This window comes from Chinchilla lanigera, unplaced genomic scaffold (genome assembly GCF_000276665.1).
Source record: "Chinchilla lanigera isolate Chin_1 unplaced genomic scaffold, ChiLan1.0 scaffold00016, whole genome shotgun sequence".
Classification (NCBI taxonomy): domain Eukaryota; kingdom Metazoa; phylum Chordata; class Mammalia; order Rodentia; family Chinchillidae; genus Chinchilla; species Chinchilla lanigera.
This window is the reverse complement of record NW_004955417.1, coordinates 25,101,691-25,108,709: the sequence shown is the minus strand read 5'-3', so window position 1 is coordinate 25,108,709 and position 7,019 is coordinate 25,101,691.

Sequence of the window (7,019 nt, the reverse complement as noted above, 5' to 3'; positions counted from 1 at the left end):
AGGTGTTGAAAATATGACGCTTGGTTGTAGCACAGTGAGTGTCTCCGGACGTGAAAGACGCCCTTGGTTTTAGTCTCCTACCCTCGCCCACCCTATCACGCCCTGTGGAAACAGGCATTCTGATTACATTTATGACTCTCCATTGCTTTGAATGATTAAGCTTTGGCTGGTGCCTTCAAAGGGGCCATAGTCCTCAGTGCATACTTAGAACAGCATGTTACATATGGCCTTAAAATTTGGGAAGGAGCCTCAAGAATACGTCATATTATAATGGAAAATATTTCTGAAGTTTTCCACCCTTGAGCAGCTGCCTGTAAAATCTCTACGATGTACTCTAAGCGCCCTCTCCTGGTGGGATGTAAGAACAGCTAAAAGAACAGTCTCGGACGTCCGTGTCAGTATTGCTAATCTTGGACTAATCTGAACTTAATAAAAATGGAAATTACCCAAATGATAAAAAGAGAAAAGCATCGAGGCACACAAGGAACTCTAACGTGTGACTTTGCGATATAAATAGAAACGCTGAAGAAGCGGATTCCACGAAAAAGTATCCTAACGCTGGTCTGAAGTCTTGCTCTGCGGCCATTTGATGAGAGAGTTTGATCAATTGCTCTCCGTTGACAGTCACCAGGGCTCATCGAGTGTTGGGCGGGTTTGGCTCGGGATGCACAGACTTTATGATGGGACTGAGTGGAACACACTGGTGGGGTGTTTGTTTTCATTCATTGTTACACTTCACACCCTGGCGTCCTTTGTGGTACCCTAGTGGAGGATGAAACGGCTGGTATCAGGCTCAGCGCAAGGACAGAGGAACCGAAGGTCCATTGAAAACGTTCATTTTCACTGTAAAAAGCTGCAGTATTAATTGACCAAATTTATGGCTATGATCAAGCCTAAAAGCTATGGATCTGCCTCTGGTTCAGAATGAGACATTTAAAAACACTATGGATCCTGTGATAGCTGATTGTCCCAGTATGAGTAAGAAACACCCAAGAAATTTGGATCAATGAGTTCTGGGTGCGGCTAAAGGGACTTACTGAAGACAGAAGACCTCTCTGGGTGTGGATGGCACCACCTGAGAGGCTTGCTGCCCAAATGGCATAAAAGGGAAATGAAGAAAGGCTGGCATCTGTTTCTTCTGGGGAGCTGCAGTCTTTACCTTGAACGTTGGCTTCTGGCTTCCAGCTCCTGGTAGACCCTTTGGTCTCCTGAGACAGACTTGCATGGGCCACTCCAGTGAGCTCCAGGCCTTTGATTGGATTCTGCAGATTTCTGGTGCTCAGACAGACCTTTTTCACTCTTCTACATCTGACTCTGCAAGCAGCTCTCATAAGTCCATCTTGTAAATTTGTATACAGTGGTACCTCAGTTCATGAACTTGATTCTTTCTGCAGTTCTGGTCACAAACCATGTTGGATGATAACCAAATAAAATTCAGTGGTTTAGTTCAATGTTGACCAGTGGGGAAATCTGATTTGGTTCTTGTCCAGTTTGGTTTGTGACTAGAATCATGGAGAGACTAGAGTTCATGAAACAAGGTACCACTGTATATTTGTACATCTTGCATTAAATCACTTTCTCTTGTAAGCACCAACTGATACAGTTGCCAAATTTCTGGTCTCTTGCACCAGCTTGCTCGGGCTTGAATGTGAATGCTTGTGAATGTATCACCTGAACAAGGCCCCTACCCTTCGAGTGCAGTTTCCACGTCTGTAGAATGGCCATCCCATTCTACAGTGCCTTGGGTCACTGTGAAGATTAAATATGATGCCTGTGAAATTCTTAGGCTGGTGACTAACACATAATAAATGTTAGCTTCTAATGTCAATCTGCAGTCATAAAGGGAAGGATCAGCCACTTGTCAGATATTCATTCATCACAGGGAACATAAAATCATTTCCTGGCATCAGTGGGTCTAATATTCAGATGGTAGAGTTGTATCGATTTCAAAGATCAAGAGATCTCTGTTGATCTTTCCAGATTTACCTTATACTTTCTTTCCTCACTGAGGTCCACACAATACACAAGTGGGGATTTGTGTTGCCTTTTTGAAGTGAATTCTTTTTAAGTTTTATTTTTAATTGTCACGTAATGATTGCATACATTTATGTGATACAGTGTGATCCTTTAACATATGCATACAATATGTAATGATCAAATCAAGATTATTAGCATATCTGTTATGGTTTGTGTCTTGATGCCTCCCCAAATCCTCACGTGCTCATAGGTGGGGCTTTTGGGAGGTGGCTGGATCTAGAGTGTGTGATGCTGGGATTAAGGGTGTGATGCTGGGATTGATTCACAGTTTGATGCTAGGATTAAGGGCACTCTACCCTGGTGTGAGTGCTACCCTAAGGGAGGGTAGCCTAGACAGAATGTAAGGGACAGAAAGAGGGCTTATGTTGTTGCTCCCTGCTAGTCGCTTGCTGCTTCTTTGCTGCTTCCCTGCTTTGATGCCTTCTGCCCACCATGAACTGTTTCTCCTCTGTGATGCCCCTGTGCCATGCTGCCCTGCCTTGGAGCCAGCTGATTATGAATTGAAACTACAAACTGTGAGCTACAATAAGCCTTTCCTCCTTGAACTTTGGGTGCTGAGTATTTTGTCTCAGCAACGAGGAAATAACTAAGACAATATCTGTCATCTCAGATTTTTATCATTTCTTTGTGATAACATGTTTAAAATCCTCTTTTCTAGTTCTTTTGAAATACGTTATGCATTATCTGTCACTCTAACCTTGCTATTCTGCACTGGAACACCAGAACGTAGTCCTCCTCTCTAGATGTTACTTGTACCTGTTGGCCACCTTCTCCTAATTTTCTCCTTTTCCTTACCCTCCTCCACCCCTGGTAACAACCATTTGACTCTCTGAAGTCAATTCTTCATTTAACAATGTTCAAGGTAAGCACCTGATGCATAGCTTACATATCAGAAGTGATTTGAATTTTATAGATTAGTGGGACCTTTTATGGAAGACAGTGTACAGCTCTTCCACTTTACCTGTGAGGGACAGGAAGAGAAAGCTTCGTGATTCAGACTGAAGGAAAACATGTGCTTAAATGGCCAGGTATTGATAAGTACCCCTCAAATGCTTCTTCACTACCACATCTACCATGTTAGCTCCTGTAGTTACCTTCCCTTCGTTCAGCAACCATCCAGGGGTTCTCACTACAGAAGGTTGGGCACATGAACATATCATGGGCCAGATGCTTGTTTTGCAAATCTGTTAGCAAACATTAAAGGGAGAGGTACTTCTGGACATTCTGCACTTCAGAAATTAAAAGAGATTGTTGTTAGAATCAGGTTGGACTACCAGACCCCAGAACACCTTGAAAGTTGATGAGAGGATTGTAAGAGTCAGTTGGTAGAAAAACAAAGAGTAGTGATCTTAAAAATAGGACCTGCGCCGGGGATATAGCTCAGCGGCACAAGTGCCTGCCTGGCAAGTGCAAGGTCCTGAGTTTAATTCCTGGTTCAAAAAAAAAAAGAAGAAGAAAAATAGGACCCGCTACCTCTGAGTGCCTGTAGATTAACTGCCACCTGCTCCTGAATGAAGCACTGGAATTCTCAGATCAAAGCAATACAGCCAAGGTAACTGGACAGATTCTTCCAGGAAAACTGGGGAGTCAGTGCTCAGAGTCCTTGAGTCAGAGTAGTAACAACAACAGGGTCTAAAGGTGAAAAAAAATATGAGAAGCAAATGAGGAGGGGCAACTTGATTTGGAGGAGCCTTGAGTCTCTTAGAACCACACCCAGCTGTCCTTGGCAGGACACAGAAGGTCTCTATCACAAGTCCCCACTAACAACTGCAGCATCATCCCTGCATCTTATCTTCCACTCCACAAAACAGCTGCAGAGAGCCACCTTGCTTCCTGAATGTATCACTGCTCTTTCTCCTGAGGTTTGACAAGTGAATCCTTCTACTAGAATGCTGTTCTCTGCTTCTTGATTGACACTGATTCATCCTTCGGGTTTCATACGTCACATCCACCAAGGACTCTGATACTCCCCATCAGGAGCAGATGAATTAGCCTTGCTCAGTGCCTTTAGAGCTAGCACCCTATGAAATTCACTTCTCCTATGTTAACTGTATGCTTACATATAAATCTCTTCCTGTAGGGACAGTTGCTAAGCTGTTTTCATCATCCTGCTCCCAAGTCTTGTGCAATGCCTAATCTAAATTAGATTCTCAATATATATATTGAGTAATTGAAAATAGTCCTATAATTTCTCCAGGAATTGTGCAGGACTTCCACTGCAGGTGAGAGTTATGATTTCATGTTTCTGGTGAAGTTACCTTTTGGGCATTAAAAAAATTCCACGAGTCTGAAAGTCCTCAAGTTAACCACCAACATAGAACTCTACTATTATTTTAAAAATAAATTCTGCCAATGTCTTATTTTTCATTATCTGTATATATCAGCTGCCCCAAAGTAAGCTAATATTAATTGAAGTGTAATGCAGTGATATATTAAAACATGTTGTATTCCAAAAATAGGTGTGCCAAATACAAGGCTGATGAATTCAGAGTAGCAGACAACATGAAGAGCTTTGATCCACAGAGTTCTTCAAGCTTCCTAGACAGCTTTCATATTCATTGTGCTATTAGCCTTTCATAAGGGTCCCTCCCAAGCAGGGATTTTATTTTCCAGTCTTATCAAGAAAGAAATGATGATTTCTTTGTAGTTTTCTTAAATTTATCCAGAAATGAGGTAGATGCCCAGTTGAACCCTAAACATTTTTAACTTGGATCTTTCACCTGAACTCAGACTTTTATATCCAACCACCTTTTCAACATGGATGTTTAAAGAATTGCAAACTTCAATACAGTACTTAGGTCTGTTAAAGTTTGAATTGTGTCCACCAAAAAGTTAAGTTCTACCCTCCACCAAGCTGGTAAGTGTGACCTTGTTGGAAAATAGACTCCTTGTAGATGGAAGTTTAGATGAAGTCCTGAGGGTGGATCCTAATGCAGTTCAACTGGTGTCTTTGTAAGAAGAGATGGGACAAGCGGGAAGAATGCCATGCAAGGACAGAGGCAGAGATGCGGCCATACAGCTGCAGGCCAAGGGACGCCAAGGTTTGTGGACCAACGCCAGAAGCTCAGAAGAGGCAAGGAAGGGCTTAGGGTCTCCAAGGGAGCCTGATCATGCTGACCCCTTGATTTCAGACTTCCGCTTCATACAGTCCTGAGAGAATGGATTTGTTATTTTAAACCATCAGCGTGGGCTGTGCTGTTGAAGCAGCACTAGAAAACCAACACAGCATTCAAAGAGTAACTCCTAATACCCTTCCACACCATCTCCTCCCATAATGCTGTAAATGCAGTAGCAGCTTTGGGCTCCGTCTTCACCGCACAGCCTGCTTGGACTCTGGCCCTTGCATCCACCTCCACTGCAGCCACTGGGGTGGAACCACCTGCTTTACTTCATAGCTTCATCTTGAGTGTCCCTGCTCCTGCCCCACTCCCCTCAGCCTGTTCTCCACCCAGCAGCCAGCAGTGCCCTATTAAACTGTAAGTCAGGCCAGAGTCCTGTGCTCCAACCCCCCAAGGGCTTCTTAGCCAGCTCAGAGACGGGCTGGATCCTTCCATTGGATTATGAGGCTTCATCAGAGCTGCACCTCCCAGAACCGCCTCCTACCTGGTCTCAACCCACTCCACCCAAGTCTCTCTGGATACACTGCTGTCCTCGATGAGCCTTGGTTACATCCGATGTGCTCTCACATGAATCTTTGTAAGGGATTTTCCTTTGGCCCGAAGAGCTTTTTCCCTAGACACGGTTGTGATCCTTTCCCTCATCTGCAGGATTCTGCTTCTTACCTCTCAGTTCAGCTTTTCTTCCCCGGCTTATTAGAAATTGCAGCCCTCTTCCTCTGGTGCTCCTACTCCCTCGGCTGTGCTTCTCCCCTTAGCTCTCAGGAGCTCCTAACTTTTCCTTACACGGGGTCATCCCTCTGTATCCGTGGCAGATTGGTTCCAGGATGCCTTAGGGAGATCCAAATCTTCGGTTGCTCAAGTCCCTTATAAAAATGCCATAGCATTTGCGTATAACCTACGCACATGATCTCATATACTTTATTATAGATTATTTGTACTACCTAATAGAATATAAATGCTATTCAGATATTTTTTTTCCAGAACAAAATGAGGTGATTTAATAGTGGTTGTTATATTATATATTGTTGTCTTCAGCGAAGTCGCTCAGATCACCAGATGTAAGAATGCAAGACTGATCACACCACTGAAGAGAATAAAAAATAAAAACAAAAGAGACATTAGAAATGATACAGAGTTTCACTAGACAAGATGACAGGAACTCACCAATGGTTGTTATATTGCATATTGTTGTCTTCAGATTACTTGTCCAGATTACCAAATATAAGTAGGCAAAATTGGTAAAAATAAATAAATAAATAAAAATTAAGCATTTACTGTTCCTTTCAATAAGCCATTAGACATTAGCAGTAGTTATCCTAGCTATCCACATATATATATTTTCCCTTCCTTTTTTTCTTTTTCTCCTTTCCCTCATCCCACTTGTTCCTTCCTTTGAGCAATTTCTTTCCCTTTCATAATATCTACTGTACATTTTGGGTTTTATTTACTCTTTCAGTTCTTACACTAGGGAGACAATATGATGTTTACACATGTGAGTCTGATTTATTTCACTTATGAGTATGGTCTCTAGTTGCATTCATTTACCTACAAAAGCCTTGAGTTTATCTTTTTACAGCTGAGTAATACTCCATTGTATAAAAATACCACATCTTTTTTATCCATTCCTCAGTTGATGGGCATTTGGGTTGTTTCCAAGATTTAGCTATGATGAATTGTGCTGCTATAAACATGGGTGCACATATATTGCTTGGTGTGATGTTTTTAATTCTTCTGGGAAAATACCAGAAGGGGAATAGCTGAGTTAAGTGGGACTTCTAATCCTACTTTTGTGAGGAATCTCCATACTGATTTCCACAGTGGTTTCACCAATCTACACTCCCACCACCAGTTGAGAAGGGTTCC